Here is a 24,864-nt window from a genome sequence, read left to right on the forward strand (position 1 = left end):
TGAACAGATCCCTTTATTTACTTCACAAAAAATACAATTGCAAATTACTTAGGTTCTCTATCCAGTCATGGCTGACAGAACAAGAGCATGCTACCCCTGTGAAGTAAATAAAAGGTTCTGTTTGAAATTCTGTCCAAATTTCTGTATTCAACAGAAACATTCCTCAGTTCGACAAAATATATCTGAAGAAGGTCGGAGGTTACATCGACCGAAACGTTGTGAAAATGACACTCAAGATTAGAACAGTAGTCCGAAGAATCCAAATATGAATAACTAATCCTCATCTCAAAAATTCAGAAACGTCATATCAACCCTTTTTGGGGTTTTTAATGTTGAATTCAGTAATTTTTTAAAAAGGTTTTATGCTTCAAGTTCTTTATTTGCTTCAAATATTTATTCATGAAACTTTTTTTTTTTTTTTATGGCATATCAACCCTTTTTGGTTGGTTGGTTGGTTGAATCCGGTAATTTTTGTAAACGTTTTTATCTTCAAATATTTACTCATGATATTTTTTTTTTTTGTTTTGTTTTTACAACACATGAACCCTTTTCGAGTTATTTAATGTCGAATACAGTAAATTTTAAAAAAAGTTTTTATTCTTCAAGGATTTTATATATTCGAATATCTATTCATGGAATTTGGTTTGGCTGTTTTGTAGAAGAAAACTTTTTGCTTTTGGCTGTGTAGAATATGTTTGAATTTTGTCACGAGAAAAAAACAAAAGCAAAAAAAAAAAAAAACCAATAACATCAATGTTTGGTGTATTTTTCTTCATGAAGCCAGTATCTTCAGACAGCCTGATTTAGTAGCAGCATGGGACTTTAACCAACTTTTGTTGCTTCTATATACTATTTAAAATGTGGATATTGTTTGATTGTGTAGAACGGATGACATCATTTTATGACATCATCAATTAAAACAGGTGGGGGATAACCGTGCACAGTAAATTGCATCGCTAAAGGATGACGTCATCCATTAAAACAAAGATGGAAAATAACTGTCCATAGTAGATGACAGAAGATGAATAATATAAAATAAAATAAAAGCAGAGGAAGGAAGGGTATCCTTGATGATATATTTTCTCTAGACGACCTATGACCCTTTGGGTAACGGATCATCTACTAGATAAACGGGGAGGATTATTAATGATTAAAACACCACCTGATTATTTTTTTTTTTTTTGTATAGGTAAAATAATTATCTTTGCTGACATTTATGGTCAGCCCTATACATACAGGGTGAGCCAAAAGTAGGTGGGCAGTAAAAAAAAAATTATTTAGAGATCATGTTATTTATCAACGCAAATGCTCGAACTGTTTTTCTTCTTGATTTACACAGCTTTGAAGTCTGCCTCTTACGCTTTGACAAACATTTTTTATTTTTGGCTCACCTTGTATACACAGGATGAGCTAAACATAGGTGGACAGGTTAGGGTTATAATTATAATAAAAAATTGCATTAATATAACTGATACATAAACCTATTCAAAATACTGTCCACCCACTTTTGGCTCATCCTATATTTTTATTTGTACAAACACTATTGGCTACATATGTGCGTACATGTCTCTGTAATGCCTTATTTTAGAGACATTACTTCAGACCATGATATTGACTTGAGAGCCAAACTCAAGAAAAAACAATTATATATATGGATGGAGAAATGGAAAAGAAACAAATCAGATTATATGTTCATCAACGTTTCGTCTTTATTTAAAGATTTCCTCGGGATTATTGATTTGAAAAAAAAAAAAAAAAATACCAGCATAATATTTGGCGATATACTTATTGTGTTTGTAATATGAAAAAGGATGCCTTTCTTCTAGTTCAGAACGAAAAAAGTCATTAGCATTCAAAGTGTGTATAGCATTGTGGTATGGAGTGAGTAAGATTTTTTTTTAAATTACAAATCCAACATCTGAATTATGACGGTTAGATTCATTCCAAAAAGAACAGAAATTGCATCATATCTTTAAATGACTAACGGCTATATGATGTTAAAAAAGCAAGTATATTGTACTGGTATTTTATTTTCTTCAAATCAATTATCCTGAGGAAGTCTTGAAATAAAGACGAAACGTTGATGAACATATAATTTTGGTTTATTCCTTTTTCATCTCTCCATCACGTCAGAATATTTTTGTATATATATGTATGCATGTTTCAGCTGTGATTTTTTTCCTCCAAAATCCAGCATAATAAGGCCACTAGTTTTAACTGGTTTTAATTGCAGATTTACAAACTGTACATTCACATTTGAAACCAGTCGAGACTAAAGGTCTGTTGACGCTGGATTTTGTAAGAAATCATAGCTGAAACATGTATGCACACATGTAGCCAACAATGTTTGTATAAAAAACAACTATACAATACACAATATATATGAAAATTTGTCGTCAGCATCTAAAACTAAGAATTATTTTTTAAAAACTGGTTCTTCATTTTTTGGTAAAACATTCAAAATTTAACATTCAAACAGGTTAAATCCTTGTATTGAATACAAAAACTGTGATCAATATTAAGATGTTTGTATAAATAAAAATTATTTGTTACCAAAAAGATTTTTTGCAGGATACAAAAAAAAAAAAAAAAGGTCCAAATTTAACAATCAATATTAGTAATTCAATAATTCTTTATTCAATTCCATAATTAAAACACAATTTTTACTTAAAATATACAAAAATTTACATTCATGAATTTTTGAGATGAGGATTTATAATTCGTATCATTTGAACTTTTTTGGACTACTGTTCTCATCTTGAGTATGATTTTCACAACGTTTCAGTCGATGTAACCTCCAACCTTCTTCAGGTGTATCTTGTCGAACCCAAGAATGTTTCTGTCAAACTCGTGAATTTACAAGGCCCCATGGCGCAGTGGTTAGAGCACTTGGAAAAATCAATTGTAAAAGTGATACACGTTTAAAGGTTCAGTTCTCAGTGTGGATGACTGAAAAATACAATTGCAAATTACTTAAGACCCCTATCCAGTCATGGCTGATGGAACGAGAGCATGTTATCCCCGTGGCATAAAGGGGTTCTGTGCAAAATTCCACCCAAATTTCTGAGTTCAACAGAAATATTCCCGAGTTTGACAAGATACACCTGAAGAAGGTCGGAAGTTACATCAACCAAAATGTTGTGAAACTGACACCCAGGATGAGAACAGTAGTCCGATGAATTCAAACCTACAAAGTATTGGATTGGCAACTAAGTTCCTGACGCTTGTTTTGTTTTTTAACATCTTTTTTCAATTTTGGAATTACGTTTTCAAATTTTAGAATCTCTCTCTATTTTTTTGAGCACTTTATTTTGCAATCATTTTTTTTTTCAGAATTAATACAAGTTAATTAATTTCTGTTTAGTTGTTTGCACAGAATTTCTCCTATATTAAAAAAGAAAAAAAAAAAGAAGAAAAATCTGTATGATGTACATATCCGTGATTGAACGAAAATATCATATTCCAAAAATCATGTAAATTGTTCAAATAGTTTTATTTTTAAATAAGAAAATCAAATTTTGTGGCTAAGCAAACAGCGACAATATTGCAATGCCACCTTGAAAACAGGCTAAAAACAAGGGAGAGAACTCCAAATAATTCAAACTCGTGAGGTTTTAAAAAGCAATGTTTAATATGGGAACATTGAAAAAAAAAAAAAAAACAACTTGAATACGCTTAAAAATAAAACTACTGGATCAATTTACATGATTTTTGGTGTGCAACATTTTGCTTCCATCACGGGTATGTACATCATTCAGATTTTTCCTTGTTTTTGTTTTTCAATATTGGGAGAATTCTGGACAAGCACCTCTGTTTATTTTCAAATCATTAAAAATTGAATGTCCAGTTAATGAAAATTAATTTTTTCGATGCTTTTTTTTTGCTTTTTTGTAAACAACTGAGGATACATTAATCAAATTTAAAAAAAAAATTTTCCATTAAAAAAAAACAAAAAAAAAACAAAACAAAACATGGGAACTTAGTTGCCAACCCAATAGATTAATTTCCAATCTGTTTTCTTCAAATCAACAAATCTTATTTAAAGTATAAAAGTGATATTTTTTTTTAATAACTTTTGAAATCATTACTATATATTGGATGGTAATCGGTAAAGAATCAGTTCTATAATAATAAGAAATCTGCTTGAATTAAAATATAATATTTATGCATATTTTATAACGGGGCAATGTCAGTCAGCTTGCTAGTTTGATTTACAAAATTGATAAACAAGGGAAGCAACTCGTGTGTAATTAGCTTTAAACTGACACTCCTTATTTCTGTGTTTTCAGTATATAAATACATAAATAGTTTTCAAAACTTTCAATCTTTGAATACATAAAGATTTGCTAAAAGTTTTAAGACCGGTTTAAATTCTCTAAAATTCCTTTCAAATTTCTTCAGAAATTTAATTTCAAAGTTCTATTTTTTTCCACAGCTATTACAAAAAGATTAAAATGGCTAACTTCTTTATAAATAAACCAAAATGCATTCTGGTGAATTTAATTCAGTTATTTGTATTGAAATAAGATTTTTTTAAAATATCGTTCTATTATTGAAGGCTATTTTTGAATTTAATAAATATTTAATTAAAAGTAAATAAATAAAAATTAAATATGCAATTATCAGAGTTACATTGTCACGAGAAATACAGACACACTAGAAATGGTCACACAATTTTATTAATACAGAAATGAATTTGAAAGAAAAAAAAAAAGAGACATGAAAATACAAATTGTAAAAAATTTAATAAGTTTAATTATTTTTAATTATTACTTGTTAATTAAGTAACCATTACAGTTAGTGAGTAGAAATTATTATTGAAGGAAATACCGTTGGAAAGTTAGTAAAAAAGAAAAAAATTTAGTTTCTATCTATTCGTTTGTGACATACAGGATGAAACAATAAAATTGTCACCCTAGAAAAGACGACCTGATTCCATTTCCGTTTGATGAAAACCGGTTTTCTTTCTTTGTTGCAGACCATCTACTAATTGACCAGTTGTGTACAAATCCCAAGAGCAATAGAAGCCTTCTGTATCAATGACACAATGTTCAACGAGCGAGATCGGAGATGCACCGCTGTACAACTCATGCTCTCTACCGATCCAAGTTATGACAATAGGACCATTGCCAGCACCCTCAAAATGCATCGCTGGATTGCCACGAATAACAGAGACGTGCCCAGAGTGATGAAAACAAAGTTTCCGACCACAGTTATGGTTTTTGGTGTGGTTTCAAGTGAGAGCCACATTATACAACATCACATCTTTTTTTATTATTCAATATTTCCTCCAAACAAGGCACAGTGCCACTTTGAAGTAGGGGGCTACTGTAGGGGACATAAGTTGCAGGGGTATTATGAAGAGTAATGAGTAGCAAGTCGAAGTCGGCTTGAAATTCAACACTAAAGTGTAAAGTAAATTGCTTTAAATTTCTTTTAAAAATTGAATATAATTTCTTTAGCACAAATAGATCACAAATGAATAAGGTAGGTTCCCTCTATTGTGCTAGAAAATTGGTCACAGCCAAGACTATCTTATATCTTTGCAAAACAACTATTCATCATGCATGAAATATTGTGGTCTCAGCTGAACTGGTACATCTGCCACGAGTCTCTTTTTGTTTTTTAGACAGTATTCAAAAAAGAGTCTCCAATCCCCCTGCATTATCCACCAAGCTTCAACCTCTGGCCCATCACCACAATGTTGCATTGCTATGCCTGTTTTATAACTACTTTAATGGATTGTACTCTGACAAACTCATAGCCCTTGTGCCCTCTCGATGTAAATACTCTTGACTAACCCCACTTCACTGCTGGAAATCCTACTCTAATAGTTTCTTCTTTTAGACTGCTAAACTTTGGAATTCCCTCCCCATTTCCTGCTGCCTTGACTGTACTAACATGCAGAAGTTTAAATGTAATGTGAAAAAAGATCTTCCTGCTTAACTCCCCACAATCCTCCCGTTATTCGGGTTTAACCAGCTTCCTCCAAAGGAGGAAGTTCTATGGAAGTCCCCAGTCGCATGTATATCCCTGTTAAGGGAGATGACGATGTTAGGTTTTGAAACTCTTGCAAGGAGGTGTCGACGTCCTCCTACATACAGCGCCTGGAATTCCCAAATTGGTCGCCCATTTTAGTAATGACCAAGCTCAATGTTGCTTAACTTCGGTGATCTGACGGGAATTGATGTGTCAACGTGATTATGCTGTATTATGTTGTATGATGCAAAATAGCAGCCCTTATGTCCAAGTGGCAATATGCCTTGTTTGGGATGAAAAGAAAACAAAACAACAACAACAACTGAAAAAAAAAAAAAAAAAAAAGAAATGAAGCAAAATGAATTGTTTTTTTGACTAATTTTTCAACAGTATTTCCTTTAAAATAATATAGGTTGTTTAATAGTAATGATTATGATTGTTAAAAAAAAAATTTGTTCTTACTCTATATTAAAAAAAAATAAAAATCTATATGATGTAATTCCCTCAGTATCTAGCAACAGTACTTATCATATAAGAAACAGGAATCTACAGTATTTCTCGCATTATTTAGCATATTTAAGAATGTTTTAACTGCAGCATATTGTTCCACTATTGTCATTATGTATCTGTTAAAACATTTGCTATTGTTATATGCCCGGAAGGTGTAATAATCAATGCAGATGGAAATTAATTTCATGGAAGAAGTTTTTTTTTTAATTCTAGATTTTCATTTCGCAAGTCACTAAAATCAAATAAGTGTTTTACTAAAACAAAAATAAAAAATATTAATATGTTCACTGCAAAATTGATTAATCAGAAACGTTATTATCTTGAATATACACACTTGTTAACTAAAACAACAACAACAACAAAAATATTACATAAACTGCAGAAATTGTAACAAATATTTTTTGTGTTCATACAAATATTATAAGATGTTAAAATGTTATTTTAAATTATTTGAATCTCAAACCATTTCAGAGCAAATCAGAAATGCTTATTTCAAACGAAACCACTGATAAAAGCATTACCTTAGTACTGAAGATGATCCGAAATGAGAGTCAGATAGTTCACCTGTTTCCGCCATGGCAAAAACAAAACAAAAAAAACAAAAAAAAAAACAAGGTCAATCTGAAAGATAAAAAAATTGAAAACATTAAGTTACGGACCAAAAACAAACAAAAAAAAACAGCAAAAAAAAAAACAAACCAAAAAAACAAAAAAAAAAAACAAGGTCAATCTGAAAGATAAAAAAAATTGAAAACATTGTTACGGACAAAAAAAAAAAAACAAAAAAAAAACAGCCAAAAAAAACAAAAAAAAAACAAGATCAATCTGAAAGATAAAAAAATTGAAAACATTAAGTTACGGACCAAAAACAAACAAAAAAAAAAACAGCCAAACAAAAAAACAAACAAACAAAAAAACAGCCAAACAAAAAAACAAACAAAAAAAAAACAGCGAAACAAAAAAACAAACAAAAAAAAAAAACAGCCAAACAAAAAAACAAACAAAAAAAAACAGCCAAACAAAAAAACAAACAAAAAAAAACAGCCAAACAAAAAAACAAACAAAAAAAACAGCCAAACAAAAAAACAAACAAAAAAAAACAGCCAAACAAAAATTGTTTGGTTGTTTTGTAGAGAAAAATTATTTGTTTTTTATTGACTTTGCATAACATGATTGAGTTTTGCAAAGTAAACAATGTCCATTTAGTAAAATATGTCCATTTAGTAAAATATGTCTGTTTAGTAAACAAGCTGTTTCTTTTTTATCAGTCTTGAGACGCGTTTTGATAAATCACACGGAAAGCATTCTGATTGGTTAATTGATATTAGATTGTTTTGTAATTGTCAATTGGTCATGTGACCTGGTTTTGTGGACGTAAACAATGGTTATAAGTATCTTCAATTTCCACTTTTCTCTGAGTATTGCTTTTTAGAAATAGAAAAGGAAAGAAAAAAAATTAAATTAAATAAGTAGAACAGAAAAGGCATTGGCTTGGCATCCCAGTAACATTTAAAAAAAAAAAAACAAACAAAAAAAACTCATCTTGCAGAGCAAACACCAAATGTTATCATGGTAAAATAAATACTGGTGTTAAGCGTTCTCTTGAATTCATATAATCACACTGGTGGTATCTGAAGATACTGGCTTTCTGGCCTAAAATTTTTTTTTTTTTCTTTTTTTACATGGGGGGGGGGTCACCACTTATCAAGGCCCGGAGGCCACTCAGGGATAAGGATTATTGCGTGTACAGTAATCAATGAGATAGTATTGTAGTAATCATTAGTATTGGAGATTTGATAGAGTGTCTTACTTAAGGGGACGGTTTGTCAGGAATTTGTTTATGTTGGATTTGAAGATATCCAAGTTGTAGTCAGGTGGGAAACAGGCAAACGGAACAGAGTTCCACAATCATGCACTTCTGAGAAAGAAGCTCTGCTCATGGAATCTACGTTTGGATTTAGGCACAGATAAAGAGTGGGGAAAATTATTGACAGTAGTTTCAGCCAGACGGGTGTTTCATGGAAATAACGATAAAACAAAGACAGGCTCGCAACGTCTCTTCTATGGGAGAAAGGCTGCAGGGAAAAAGGGCATCCCCCACCAAACCACGAAGTCTATTTTGTACTCTGTCAAGGCAGGATAGGCTGTTTTTAGCAGCTCCTGCCCAGATGTGGCAGCAGTATTCCCAAACATTGATGTTATTGTTTTTCCTTTCCTTTGCAAAACTCAATCATGTTCTGTAAAGCCAAAAGCAAAGGCAATAATTTCCTCTATAAAACAAACCGAGCATGCATGGGTTCCCCTCCACAAGTGAACCAATTGGGGCCAATTTTACATCTATAATGCCTCCATGTGTGTATGTGGGGGGGGGGTCTAGAGTTATCCCGGAAAATCCGTTTTAGCAAAAATTTACTTTCACCATGACTAATGTTTGCACAAAATTTCAAAAAAATCCAAGCGTAGTTATTGAGAAAAATGCGAAAAAAACAAATGGATGAATGATCTGGGAGTAATTTTACTCCTATAATGCCCCCTAGCGGGGCAACCCGAGTTATCCCAGAAAATTTGTTTGAACAAAAATTTACTTTCACCACGACTAATGTTTGTGGAAAAATTAAAAAAAAAAAAAAAAATATCCATGGTGTGGTTATTGACGAAAATGCGAAAAACAAACAAATGAATGGACAAAAAGGAGTGAATTACTAGGTCCAATCCCCCCTTTGTCGGGGGTGGGTGGGTGGGTGGTGCCAATAACCAATCTAAACACCATGAATAAATCTTTTAAGATATAAAGAACATGACACAATAAAAACCTTTTTCTTCAAAATCACTGGATTCGGCATTAAAATAACCTGAAAAGGGTTTATATGCCATAAAACCAAACCAAACCAAACCTGTTCATAAAATTTTCTTTTAAGGTTTATTGCTGTGCAAGTCCAACATATTTGGAGTTATATTCAACTGACTAATTTGTGATACCTAATTGCAAAAAGCAACATTATTATAAATTTTATATGACAATTAGAGCTTAAGAAAAATTACTAGCTCTCTTGACTCAGCGTTGCATGATAGTGTTCTTTTCTATATAAATAAAACAATAGACATATGCGTGTCTGTCTGTGTGTCAATATTTAACTGATAAACTCTTAAACTATTGGTCACATAAAACTGAAATTAATAGGAAATAGTAAGCATACACGAAGGATGGTTTATAACGAGTAAAATCTTTGTTTGGATGGATGTGTAATTAAAAATTTTTTTTATTTATTTAATGTTCACCCCAAATAAGGCACAGTGCCACTTTGAGGTAGGGGGGCTACTCTCGGGGACATAAGTTGCAGGGGTATTATGAAGGGAGATGAATAGTAAGATATCTGTTCACATTACATTTGAACTTCTGCATGTCAATACAGTTGGGAAAGCAAAATCCCGGAAGGGAGTTTCAAAGTCTAGCAGTTCTGGAGAAGAAACTATTGGAGTAGAAGGCTTTCTTACACCTAGGGATCTCTACTGTAAAGGGGTGGAATTTAGCTGCTTGTCGGGTTTGTCGGGGGTATTCACGTTGAGGGGTACAAGTGCTTGTAGTTCGTCAGAGCATTCACGATTAAAGTACTTGTAGAACAGGCAGAGGGATGCAGCATTTCGTTGATGGGACAGAGGCTGAAGCTTAGATGATAGTTCAGGACCTATCAGGTTGGTGACTCTCTTTTGAACCATGTCCAGAAGTAAGAGACAAGTAGCAGATGCACCAGCCCAAATGTGACAACAATATTTCATACATGATCGAATGGTGGCCTTATAGAGGTACAGGATACTTTCAGGCGTAAGTAGCTTCCTAGCACGTAGAGAGAGCCCACTTTCTTGGCAGCAGCCTTGGCAATGCTCTCAATGTATCTATTCCAATGCATGTTCTCTGTAAACGTTAGGGCGAGAAGTTTAAAGGAAGTACTTTGGGGTAATGTGTTCTTGGCCATTGCTATTGGCGGTAGCGAAGGTTTCTTGTAATTATTGAAGGAAACAAGCTTAGTCTTGGAAGCATTGAATGTGACCATCCATTTTTGTCTCCATTCCACTATAGATCGGAGGTCAACCTCTAGTGTTCCTGCCATTTCCTTAGATATGTGTTCATTTGTTTTCCCCTCGTGCCTGTTATAGAGAGTGGTGTCATCAGCAGATCTTTTGAACCCTGTGCACGAGTGAGAGACTAGTAGCAGATGCAATAACCCAAATGTGACAGCAATACTCCATACATGGGCGAATGGTGGCCTTATAGAGGTATAGGATACTTTCAGGCGTTAATAGCTTTTTTCACAGTAGAGATACCTAGATGTAAGATGTAGTTTCTTTCCCAGAACCGCTAAACTTTGAAATTCCCTTCCGGGTCCCTGCTTCCGACTGTACTGACATGCAGAAGTTCAAGTGTAACGTGAACCGATATCTTTCTGCCCAACTCCTTACACAGTACCCCTGATGCTTATGCCCCTGATAGTAGCCCCCTACATCAAAGTGGCAATGTGCCTTGTTTGGGGTGAAAATGTCATTAAAATATATATATATATATATATATATATATATATCAATCTCCAAAACAATTTCATGTCGGCAAGTTGAAATGCAAAATGTTCATGAATAAAGTAGAAGGTACAATTTAGTTGTAAGTGAAACTTTTTTTGGTGAAGGTTCAATCTTCAGTGCCAGCAATACTACGAATACAGTTGCGAATTATTTATTGGAATGAGGGCATACTACCCCTGTAGATTAAATAAAGGGTTCTGTTTGAAATTTTGTGTGCATTCCTGAGTTCGACGAGATACTCCTGGAGGTTGGAGGTTACATCGGCCGAAATGTTGTGTGAAGAACACTCAAGATGAGAAAAACAATTTTATGAAAAATGATCTTTATGATGATCTCGATGAAATTGTCACCCTAGAAAAGACGACCTGATTCCATTTCCATTTGATGAAGACCGGTTTTCTTTTTTTTTGTTGCAGACCATGTACAAATTGGTCAGTTGAGTACAAATACCAAGAGCGATAGGAGCCTTCTACCATGTCTGAAAGTGACACAACGTTAAACGAGTGAAATCTATCGATCCAAGTTATGACAACAGGATCATTGCCAGCACCCTCAATATGCATTGCTGGATTGCCACGAACAACAGGACTCGGCACAAGCCTAAAAGTCCAAAAAGACCCAGGCTTGGCTTCAGAAGGAGTGCTACAACTTTGAACCCTTCTCTCACTGACTCCTCTCCTCCCCCGACCTGAACCCACTGGACTACTTCGTCTGGTTATACATTGAGAACATCACCAACATGACTTCCCACAACACCAAAGCCAGCCTGATCACTGCCATTTGCTAATTATTTACCGAGCTCCCGCAAAAAAGGCATGCTCCCAGTTTTGGACCCGTATCAAGGCGGTGATTGAGGCTGAAGGCGGCTACCTTGAATAGATGTCAAGTTTACTTCATAATCAAGTTTCCTGAATTGATTCTTTTCAATAAAAGTTTTAAAATAAAACTGTAGTGTTGTTTTCTTTAGGTCGACAACTTTATCGTTCCACCCCATATACGTAAGGTGGCCATTAAAAAGTAGCCCAATCTCAGCCACAATATTTTGTGTCATATGTTGAATATATGTTGCTCTCAAAGCTTTTTGTGTAGATATCTATCTAATAGTCCGCATGATGCAGATAATTCTTCCTTGTTTCTTAGGCTCTCGGGGAGGGGGGTGGGGTGAGAGAAGAAATATGCAAATGCTGAGATTAAAATCAAGACCTTTTATATATTTGTCCTATTTCACTGGACTACATCGTGCTTCTAAGCATGTAGAGTTCTATTGGCAGCCGCTACTGCTAATAAGTCGGATAATCCTGCTTTAAACCCCAACTGCATCTCCTCGCTCTCAAAAAGCAGATTTGTAGTAAACAAAAATCATTGTATTTTGCTGACGTTTATGTTATAAACTAGCAGGCTACCCGGTGTTGCCCGGTCGTAAAATATGCATAAATATTATATTTTAATTTAATTAATGCAGAATTCTTATTTATTAGAAACAAAATACCGTAGGTATTGAACGTAACGTTAAATTCCTTAAAAAAAAAAAAAAAAAAAAGCAAAAAAATAAAATCTGGAAAAAAGCTGAGAAATGTGCATGCGAATATTATGTTTTTTCTTTTTTCTAAACATTTCACTTCTTGTAAGTAAAAAAAACAAAAAAAAAAAACTGCTCAAGCTGAGATCGAAACCAAAACCTAAAGACAGTTAATCAAGTATGATAACCATTAAGCCAGCTTGACACGACCTTTAAAAAAGTGTTTTCAAATCTACTTATTTTTAACATAAGGAATCTCATGTGCACAATTCACGCATGCACATACGTGAAACAGTTAGCAAACAGATAAAATTCCGCCCCCCCCACGCTCCCATGTGCCAATTTTTCAACTTTGACCCCTTAGCAGCCCTTTTTCGGGATGAAAACTGATTAAAAAGTTTTCCGTGTATCTGAATATGCTATACACGAAATTTCAAGTCAGTAGATCCAAATATTCGTTGAGTATATAGGTTGAGAAGTGTCATCGGGATCAATAGAAAATTTGACTTTATAATAATATATACAAAATCTGCATAAATTAAAATGTCATATTTAAGCGTATTTTACAACCGGGCTATGCCGGGCGTCCCTGCTAGCTTTGTTAAACACTTTTGCAGTTTTAACAAAAGAGCTACAATAATGTGTGAATCTATCTCAGCTTGAGTATTTTTTTTTTTTTTTTACTTACAAGAAGTGAAGGATTTAAAAAAAGCATAATACTCGCATGCACATGTCTCAGTTTGTTTCCGTTTTTTTTAATTTTTTTTTTACATTTTTTTAAAAAGAATTTAACGTCACGTTTAATACCGGGCAACGCCGGGTACACCTTCTAGTACGTCTCGAAAAGTGTGTATATTCTTTTATATTATAAAGTTGTAATTTCAAAAATAAAAAAATGTCCATATAACTTGGGTGCAACAGCTAAATCGGAACCGAAACCAAAACTTATATATGACAAATTCTCATGAGAATGAAAGGCGGAATATTCTGTGTAGCTTAATTGCAATAAATATTTTCATAACTTACTACCTAACTTCACCTATATTGAGCACTGTTGAAGTAAATACTGAAAATTTATGCATGAATTATATCTTTGTATATTAATTTATGTGATTAAATGAAGTAATCATATTTTTTGATTTTGCACGGTACCCAAGATGGCCGACCTGTAACAACGTGGGGATGGGATTTCTTTTTCCCAAACGAATGCACCAGGTTTATCATGTACAAAAATTAACTTTTTGTGGGTAACATCGGATGGTAATCACATCTGACGAGTTGGTGAGGAAGAAAATTTCTATGATAACATAAAATCATAAAATTGCCATCCCATTAACGAAAGGGCTATAATGAAAAGATCCAAGATGAAATAAACAAGAGTTATAAAAAAGAAAACATGTAAGTTTTGTAATATATATGCTCTGCACCTATAAAATAGACACATTGAGCTTTACTCGAAATTAACGGTGATTCAGTTTTTATGATAACAGTTTCAACCCGTTAAATGAAAACGGTATACATTGAAATTAACAATATTTCAAAAATAAACATTTATAATATATAACTACTTAATTTACTCACATAAAATTAATGTACGAAAGTATAGATTTATGCGTAAACTTTAAGTATTTACTCCAAAAGTGCTCAATACGTAGGTAGAGCTAGTTAGTAATTTATAAAATATATATGGTGATTAAGCTACACTGAATATTTCGCATTTCATCCACTCTAGAACTCTTCAGGCTTATGCGCCTCATATATATATATATATATATATATATATATATATATATATATATACTTAGTTATATCTTTTGGAAAAAAGGATTCCAGCAGAGTGCTCTATTATAAGGAAAAAACTATTATCAGGTTTTCAAACTGACCTTACCAATGACTTATCTCATCTAAACTTTCTGTAAATAAAAATATTTAAACACACACACACACACACACACACACACACACACACACACACACACACACACACACACACACACACACACACACAATTTTTGACTTTGTTAACCTCTTCTACAGTATTTATGGGATGGGTAATCTAAATATTTATACAAACCCAAGTATTTGCGTTCTATTATTTTGAAATTAATCTAGCTATGTTTCATTCACTGATAATTATTTAAAAAAAAATTTTTTTTTTTTTTATATGTAGGTCACCACTTATCAAGGCCCGGAAGCCACTCGGGGATAAGGGTTATTGCGTGTACAGTAATCAGTGGGATAGTATCGTAGTAATCGTTAGTATTGGAGTTTTGATAAAGTGTCATTTAAGGGGGCGGTTCATCAGGTATTTGTTTATGTTGGACTTGAAGGCTTGTTAGTTTTGGAGAATTTTTTGTTCTTTGTACAACATGATAATGTCTCCGTTTACATTTTTTTGTTAATTTCTACATACAAATCATAGTTTTGTTTTCCTTTTCTTTTTTATTTTCTTTTTTATTTAGTAATTGTGCTGTTTTAATTACCATTTTTTAAATAATACTTTTTTGTATTGTATTTTAAATTGAAACAAATGAGGGAAAGACAACCATTGCATTTTCAAAAGAATGCAAACGATTTCATTTTAATATAAACGATTTCACTTTTACAAAATTAATTCTGTGAGAAATTTAAATAAAACTGTTTTGAGCATAATTACAAATAAAACAAATAAATTTTTAGTTTATTTTTTTCCCCCCTTCAATATAAGTAAGCATTTATGCAGTGGCCCTGCTGTTTTAACATCGTCAGCGACCATGACTCCCCAAATTGTGGAGCCATGGTAATCTCGGCAAGGCAAGTAAAAACGGTAGTTTCCCATTACCTTCCATCTTGATTCAAGGGTGCTTCTCCCCCAGTGAGTTAAATGCGCCCCCAGATGCAAACTTGGAAATTTCTATGACTCGATGCGGTACATAAACAAACATCTGTCCCGATTTTTAAAAACTTTCACACAAATGTACTTCATATGTTTGGGAGAAATTTTAGATTTTTAAATCGGAATGCCTCTGATAAGTAAAAAGAATCCGATTTAAGAAGGAATAGTTCGATTTTCACAAAAGTTCATTAATTTTACTTCTGCTAGCATTTAATCCTTTTGTGTGGAGTCTAAATTCTCTCTCGGAAACATTTATGTAAAGATTTGCTTGATAAAAAATGCATAAATATAATTTGCAACGGTCCTGCTGTTTTAACAGCTCTCCAAATTGTAAAGTCATGGTAATCTCGGGAAGACAAGTAAAGACGGTAGTTTCCTGTTGCTTTCCGTTTGGAAATAAGTACGAAACTAATGTAAAATATTGGAAATTTATATATAACGATTTAAGACGAAATAGTTCTTTTTTGTGAATAATAGCAACACTTATCTTTAATTATTTTATCCACCATGTAGAGACAAAGTTCGGCCAAATAAATCCGGCAAAATGGAAATAATGAAATTAATTAAAAAGAAGTGTGTTAATTATTTACAAAAAAAAAAAAAAATGTTATGAATTCCCCAAATTTTACGTTTATTTTGTATTTATTTCGTTTCATTTTTCAGTTCAATGCTAAAATTTGCTGGTTACGGCATTAAATAAAATTGCAATTTATTACAGTCATAAATTGCAAAAAATGTACATGTCCTTTAAAAACAACGAGTGAAAAAAAAGTAGTTTAATGTCATAAGCAGCAAATTCTAGCATTGCTACAAATATAATTTGCTGATTTCTTTCTGTCCTCTGATGAGAAGAATAGCAAAAATAGCATTCTTTGAAACTCTGCGGAATAAAAACTTTGAAAATTGTTTTTTTTTTTGGAGCATTTAGTCGAATAATAAATTGGATTGTAAATTTCAACTGACAGTTTTAATTTCTTTTCTCTTATAATAAGCTCTACTCTCCATTGTGTGTGTGTATTGAGCTTTTTTATTTGGTTGGGATTAAAATATCTATATATAAATACTTAATGAAATCAAAGGGATATAGTGTTTACCTGATATATGCAATGGTAAACTTCAAACTAATATAAATAACAGTATAGAAAATTTAATCCCAACCGAATTAAAAAAAGCTACGCAATAGAGGACTTTGTAAATTGTTTTTTGGAGTATTCAGTCGAACAATAAATTTTGATTGTAAAGTTCAACTTACAGTTTTAATTTTCTTTCTCTTATACATAAATACTAGTATTTATATTAGACTAGCGGTGGGTACCCAGCGTTGCCCGGGTGTTTGGAGGTGTGTATGGTTTTGGGTAAATCAAAACAAAAGAATAATAAAAAATCATTGCCTGGGTGTTTGTGCCGGGGGGGGGGGGGGGGGGTTAAAATTAAAAAAAAAAAAATAGTTTTGGTAGGTAAGTATGAAGAATCGAACCTGAAGCCTTGAGGCGAAGTTGAAAAATAAAGTGTGAAAAAAAAACGTGCAATGTTAACCGATCGGCCACCACGAAATAGTAACGGAAACATGTTTGAATTAATTTAAATATTAAGAATTGGCAGGTGCCCGTACTTAATGACTTAATGAGGTCAACTTTCACTGCGGGGCAGTATTTTATTTACTGCGGGGCAGTTTTTTTTTTTTTAAATTTTTTTTTGTTTCCTCAAGATGTTGGGGGGAAACCAGCTCCCCATAAAAAGGGGATAGTCCAAATTGAATAGCAATTGTCTGATATAAGGAAAAACTTCACATTGATCAAAGCTGATTGCTTTTGGACGTTCCCGGCGATCGCACCGGGAACGATGTCTTAAGCTTCGTTTCGCTTTTATTATTATACGAAAAAGCCCAATCCACATGTGGCGGTCAAAAAATGTTGAATATTTATCTTTTCAAACTCAGACAAATTAAATAGACAGGCGACCCCCGTTGTTAACTCTTAGATATTATCATTTAGACTTATATAAAAAGTTTTAAGAAGAAGTGAGCCGACCGATCACTTCTCGGAAAAAATCCTTTCTCGGACATACAAAAAAAGCACACACACACACACACACACTTTCGCTTTTTTATATATAGATTGAAGTTTACATTGCTTATATCAGGTAAACACTGCATCTTTTTTGATTTCATTAAAAGTCATTTTTTATACATTAAAAATATGCATATGTACAAGACAAAAAACTTCCAAATTGAAAGAGAAAGATGATATCAGGATACAAAGAAAAATTTAGTAAAAATTATGTAAGCAGTTTATAAACAAAAATCAATAACATAACAAATCAATAAATTAGTGAATATGGAGAAAGTTCAACCTTTCTTTCAATCATCTGCAAAAAAATTTGTATGAATAAACATTTTTTGTCTTTTAAACAAGACGGAACAATATGTACTTGATATGATTAACATATTTTTTTAAAATATTTATCTTTTGTTAATAAAGCCATCGAACACCAATGTAGCAGAAAAAACTGACATTTTTTTTTTTTTTTACATGGTAGTCACCACTTATCAAGGTCCGGAAGCCACTCGGGGATAAGGGTTATTACGTGTACAGTAATCAATGGGATAATATCGTAGTAATCGTTAGTAATGGAGATTTGATAAAGTGTCTTACTTAAGGGAGCATGTTATCAGGAATTTGTTTATGTTGGACTTGAAGACATCCAATTTGTAGTCAGGTGGGAAACAGGCAAGCAGAAGAGAGTTCCACAGGCGTGCACTTCTAAGAAAGAGGCTTTGTTCATGGAATCTACGTTTTGATTTAGGCACAGATAAAGAATCAACCAACCAACCAACCAATCATATCATTTATCTCCATATCGATTAAGGTATATTATAGGTTTGATATTTTGTAGATTTATAGACATACTAAATGCACTCGTGACCCGATGGGTCACAAACACTGTCAATATTTGTTCCATTTTGATTTCATAAAAAAATTAATGAACTCCAACGTTTCTTTTAAGACATTTTTCTTGTTTAATTTTTTTTTACTTCTATATTATTATCGTCATCATCGTATCCAAGTAATATTATTCTTATATAAATACTAGTAAAGCAACTTATTAACATCTAATTTACAAACGTGTTCATGGTATGTACAGATGCGCATGAATTTAAATTATTATAACTGAGAAAAAAAAGAGTCACTCTTTCTCTGAATACTCACAAAGACATTAAAAAATATATCAGAGTGGTTGAATCAAGATAGCATGGTAGGAGTAAAAGAAATGCAAAGACAGTTGAAAAAGAAAGAAAAAGAGAGGCGGGTGACTTGTTCGTTTAATTATAAATTACAAATAATTAAAACAGAAAATTTTTCAAACATAACTCAATCCCAGAACCGAGGAATATTTTTGCATGTGTTTTGTGTGGTTAAAATATATAGGAATATGTTTGCTTTGGTTATTTAATGCCAAATCCAGTAGTTTTGGAAAAGTTTTTATGCTTCAAGTTTTTTATATCTTCAAATATTTATTCATGGTGTTTGGTTTGGTTGTTTTGTTTTAAAGCATATCAACCCTTTTTGGGTTATTTAATGCCAAATCCAGTAATGTTGGAAAAAGATTTTATGCTTCAAACTTTTATTCATACTATTTTATTTTGTTTTGTAGCAGAAAATTGTTTTTGTTTTTGACTTTGCAGAACATGATTGAGTTTTACAAAACTGATAGATAAACAAACAGGTACTCGTGCACTTATTGATCTGTGTTGAAATGTTAACGTTATTATTTAAAAAGCCATTCTTAACATGGGGGGAGGGTGTTTTGTACCTATTCTGTACTTAACCTTACAATTGAATAAAAAAACATAAAACTTTAATTAAACTTGGAAATACGATTTAAAAAATAGCGCGGATCAGTAAGTGCATTAGCACTCAATTGTTTTTTGTCTGTATTTTAACTTATTTTAAGGCGTTTATTTAGTTTGAAACGCAAGTAGTGCCGAGTTAGAACAAGAAAAAATAGCTGGGGTTTGTATTACTGTACACATAGATTCGAAAAAGTTGTCAAAAAACAAATATATAACAAATAAATGTTATCAAAGGCAAGATAAGTTACTTTTCTACCAAACTGGATATATTTTTCGTGTTTTTATTCAATGTAACATGTTTATTCAGTTCGAAAACCATACAGTGTTTACCGATGTATTGGAACATTCAAGATGGCATCTGATTCTCTCTTTAACACGGTAAGTTTGGAAAATTTTGTATAATGATCACATTAAAAATTGTGTTTAATTCTTGATAACATTAAATGACACAAATATCGTTCGACTCCCAAAGGATGAATCCTTTTTTTTTTTTTTTTTTTTCAAATTTTAGATATTAGTTTTCCAAGGTTATGATAATAAAAAATAACTTTGTAGGGGTTTGTTTCGTATTTTTTAAGTTTTAGTTAAACATAGACACACAAATATACAATATATTAGAAAGAAATATTTATGTAGCAAGCTTTTTTTTACTAAACTAATGCTTCATTCTCAAATCTGTATATATATAAAACTGTATATATATATATATATATATATATATATATATAAAACTGTATATAAATATAAAACTGTATATATATAAATCTGTATATATATATAACTCACTATGTCTGTATCTGTCTCCAGTTTTTTGGAAAGTGCATCTCCTCACAAAGTCACAGAGCAGTGCAAGATGGGTGAAATGATTGAATTTTTGTGTAAAAATAGCTGCTTAGGGATCAAAATAAAAAAAATTAAATGTGGCAGGCATAAGTTAACTTAAAGTGCTCTTGTATGCATACGCAAATATACATTTATATGTTAAAGTCAGTTCATTTTTAACTTTTCTTATCTATTTAATGATAGCCCAACTGGTAAAAACTAAGGCAGAAATGCTAAATGTTTTTGTTACGATTCTAGCTGATGGCACCTAAGTCGTTTTTTTTTTTTAAATCTTTTGAAATCACTACTATATATTGGGTATAACATAATAATCAATACAGAATTGGCTCTGTAATAATAAATATTAAATAAATCTGCCTAAATTAAAATATATTTAATCCTATTTTATGACCGGGCAACACTGAGTGGCATGCTAGTAAATAATAAAACACGTTTTTTATTACATATTTGATGTCTTTTCCGTTTTTTAAAATGTTTTCTTTTTCTATGAAAAGAAAACAAATATTTTAACTTTATTAAAAAGAAAAAAAAAATCACGAGGAGTGTTTACTCAGGAATTTCACTTTTCTTAATTACTACGTTTTATTCTATTTTTTTTTTTTTCAACCATATTTTCTTTCAGAAAAGATAAATTGTTTACGTCTGTTGCATGTGTACATTTTCTTCAGTGTACCAAATTTTCTGTCAAGCTTTTTAACCCATTAGGTGCCATTGTCCATAAATAGGACACCAATTAATTTCTTTTTAAATTCTAAATGTTTATTTATTTATGTGTGCGTGTCTATATACCAATAAAACTTTCGAATGGATGCACCGAATTGAAAAATTCTTTTTTTCTCTGAAAGGTGTGAGTCCCTAGATTGTCCTTATCTATATATGGTTCGTAACAAAACACAAAAAGCCCGAAATAAGGGTTTGGGGGCCATTTCATAAACTTGTCGAAAAAGTTATCTGCCCATGGGAACAGAATTTAGCACTGTCTGTATACAGTCACAGTAACATCTTTCGGCATACGGACAGGACCTGTGACAGAATGGATAACGTGTCTGACTACGGATCAGAAGATTCCAAGTTCGAATCCTGGCAAGTTCGTAATAATTTTAACCATCATTTTATCCAACGTTTACTCATTTACTTATTACCTTATTAGGGTATTTTTTTTTTTTTTTTAGTGATTTTGTTTTGTGCATTATGGGAATTTCCCATATTCCAAGTTCACAGGGTAAGCGTTGATGGTAAAGATGATGTTGAGTGTACTTGATGTTGAGTGTATTCAATTTTGTATTTGACTCAGTGTTGTGTGCCGACGCGGCGCAGCTGCTAGTATATAACAGTACTATTTACTACATAATTATTTTGAAGAAAAGACAAAATTCATTTTTATTCATCAACTCTTTTTTGAGAATTATTGGAACCTTCTTAAAAATTCTTGTGAAATTTGCTAAAATTCTAGTTTTTTGATGCACTTATATAAATGAGTTTTGCAACAGTGAACCACTAAGTTATGACCAAAAGCGCATGTAACTCCTTTGGGTGAATTGCTTTTCTCCTTATATGTGTCAATTTTAGGTTCAATGTATAGCCTCTTGATTTCTAAAATATATCACACTAGCAGAACGTGTGGAAATTCCACAGTAATTGAAAAATTTTAATACAAATTATAAATATAATGAATAAAATATGAAACAAAACAAATAACGAATTTAAAACAATTTTTTAGCAAATTCTTTTTAAAGCTAAAAAGAATTGCTTTAAATTTTTTTTAAATTGCTTTAAAAAATTTTTTAAATTGCTTTAAAAATTTAAAAAATTGCTTTCAAAAATTTTTTAAATTGTGTTTGAAAAAAATTTTATAATTGTAAAAATTGCTTTAAAAATTTAGAGTTTTTTCAATGAAAATTCAACACACAACACATTGTTTTTTTTTTTTATCTGAAAGGGTGTTTGTTTGAAGGTGTGTGTTGAAAAAAAAAAAAAAGGGGGGTTGTAGGCAGAAAGGCTCGAACCTCTACCGTGAAGGAGGAAAAGAACGTGAAAAAAAAAAAAAAAAAAAAAAAAAACGTGATGTCTTTACCATTGTCTCCATCGCCAAACCGGAAGTGACGAAGGTTTAAATTAAGGCTAGTCAATTGAAAAGAGAGAATGGCTTTCGAAAATATTGGTGAAAAAAACAACCCCTCCTTGTAGAAAAGTGACCAGTTGAGGGCGAAGGAATTAATATTTTAGCCAATTTTTCGATATTTGTCGTCCATAGGGTCAGGCTTCAAAGCGATACTGATCTCGTGAAAATCCGTCGCCTCTGTCAAAAGTTTTAAGCAGACATACAAACATACATACATGCATTTAAACAGACAGGTGAGATTTATATAATCGATGTACCAAGTGTCATATTCATCGAAGAGCCACTATTTCGTTTTCTAAATAAAACTTTATTTCCAATTTTTAGTGTTTGCACAGTTTCAACTCAATAATAAAAAACTTAGATACCCTGTGGCTTAATGGGTAATTTTTTTAATCACTCCAGACAAAGCATGAAGCCACTTTTTTAATTGAGTAAAATAAACTTTAACATGCTTAAAATTTACACATACAAGTTATTCAATTTTTACAATGGTGTTACCAGTTATCAAGGCCAAAAAGGATACTCGAGGATAAGGATTAAATGGATATCAGGTGGATGGTGAGACAACAGTGATGGTTGGTAATGGTGGCGGTGATTGGGTAGAATTTGGTTGTTTATGAAAGCGGCTCAACAAGAATTTGTTTACATTGGATTTGAAAAACTACCATGTTATAATCAGCTGGAGATCAGCTCTGCAATATTGTGTTCCACAGACGAATAGTTCTAGAAAATAAACTTTGTTTAAGGAAATTTGTTTAGTTTTAGGCACAGCAAGAGAGAGTAGAAAAATTATTGATAGTGGTTGTAGCTAGACGAGTTGTTGTTGTTTGAAACTCACGTAAGATCCAATGTACACCTTCCATCAATAACGACAAGAGAAAATAAATTTTAATCGTAATGGAAGCAAGTGTTGCGTCAAAGTATTTCTGAAGATTCACTTTTATTAGGTCATTTGCTCCTATCACAACTGGTATAATGTTTATTTCTTTCAAAGACTATGTCGTTTTTAGATCGTTTTTTAGGTGCTGATATTTTGTTATCCCTTCCCTCTCCGTTCAGCTCTATTAAGTCCATAGTCATTTGGGACTGTGACATCGATAATGAGCCCTAAAAAGTTAGAAAGTGCACACACTTTTAATTAAATGTTCCGTTAACATGGAAGAGGAAAGGTGTTCTTTTATGAAGAAAGGATGAATGTCTTGTTTAAAAGAAAAGGAAAAGAGTTAATTTATGAAGCAAGTGTACTATAAACCAGTGTTAAAGTCAGGGCCATATATTTCACTTTTTTTTTTCTTTTTTTTTTGGACTTCATTTAGTTTTAAGAGATCAAGGGAGCTAACTCCTCCTGGAGCTAACACTTGAATCTGTTATGATTTGAATTTATATCCAAGAGCTCTTTTAAGAATAGGCACTGTTCCCTTTATGGCTGCTATTTGTATCTCGTTACAGCTTGGTCTTCCAGGGATTGCTTCTAAGTATTTATGAAGGTTCTTTTTTTATTAAACCAGTTGCTCCTATCACAACCGGTATAATGTTTATTTCTTTCAGAGACCATGTTTTTACATCATTTTTTAGGTGCTGATATTTTGTTATCCCCCTTCCCTCTCCGTTCAGCTCTATTAAGTCCATAGTCATTTGGGACTGTAACATCGATAATGAGCACAGTTCTTTCGGGCTTGTTCCATATTACAATGTCTGGCTTGATAGCCTTATCTTTTATGTATCTGCCCACCTGCATGTCTTTGTCATAGAACGCTGTCACTTTTCTGTTTGATGTTATTGGTGGTGGTTCATGTTTGACAATCTGTAAAGTTGCATCTTTTCACAGATCTTCCAATGGAGGTATTTACATACTTTGTTGTGGCGGACAGTGTAAACACCAATAAGATTGGGCGCCGAGATATTAGGTGGATTGAGCTCTCAATCGCTGAGTGGCAAAACCTACGAATGCATTGCTACAAGCTTAATATTTAATTCTGTTCCACCATAATCAACTGACACAGACAAGAACTAGAAAGACCAAGTTGTATGGCGGCCATTACCCCACAAGCCAATCCTAATCCGTGATCTCTCTAACAGACAGATACTTGGATCCACCTTGGCTTAACCCATTAGCACCAATAGTCCTTCTTTAAAGATCAGGAGATTAATTCACCATATTTTAGCAACATCTGTATTTTATAGAGATGCCTATAGTTAGTCATAAAAATTGAAACATCTTTCAAATTCTACAACTATCGGCAACATTGATACAATCAGTTTTCAGTATAAAATTTGAAAATCTAGTGGAAAGATACAGCTTCATTTATTATTCAATAAAAGTTTTGTTTTTTTCTCAATAAACAGTCATTTATATACATTAGTTAACAATTTGGTCAAATTAAACAATACTGTAATAATTAATTTTAGCTTTCAAAATTCTATTAAAAACAAAATAAAAATTCACACTATGCACAATGCTTGAAGCAAACTACAACATCGTTTTCCAAATGAAAATTGGTAAAATAATAAAAACTTGAGTAAAAAACGAAAAAATAAATACAAGTAAATAGATTCCCGGTCAACGCCTGGTAGGTACAGCTATTTTT

The 24,864-nt window shown here is 32.2% G+C and overlaps 1 protein-coding gene across 1 annotated transcript in view; it reads right to left on the reverse strand.

Moving 5' to 3' along the window:
• Positions 1-24,864, reverse strand: part of LOC145297809 (uncharacterized) — a 121,986-nt gene that overhangs the window by 61,973 nt on the left and 35,149 nt on the right. Inside the window, exon 2 of the mRNA XM_080144122.1 lies at positions 7,011-7,110. The gene's annotated coding sequence lies outside the window, so the exon portion shown is untranslated. The remainder of the gene's footprint in view (positions 1-7,010; positions 7,111-24,864) is intronic.

This window comes from Euprymna scolopes, chromosome 18 (assembly GCF_053919585.1).
Source record: "Euprymna scolopes isolate OS-2025 chromosome 18, ASM5391958v1, whole genome shotgun sequence".
Taxonomy (NCBI): Eukaryota; Metazoa; Mollusca; class Cephalopoda; order Sepiida; family Sepiolidae; genus Euprymna; species Euprymna scolopes.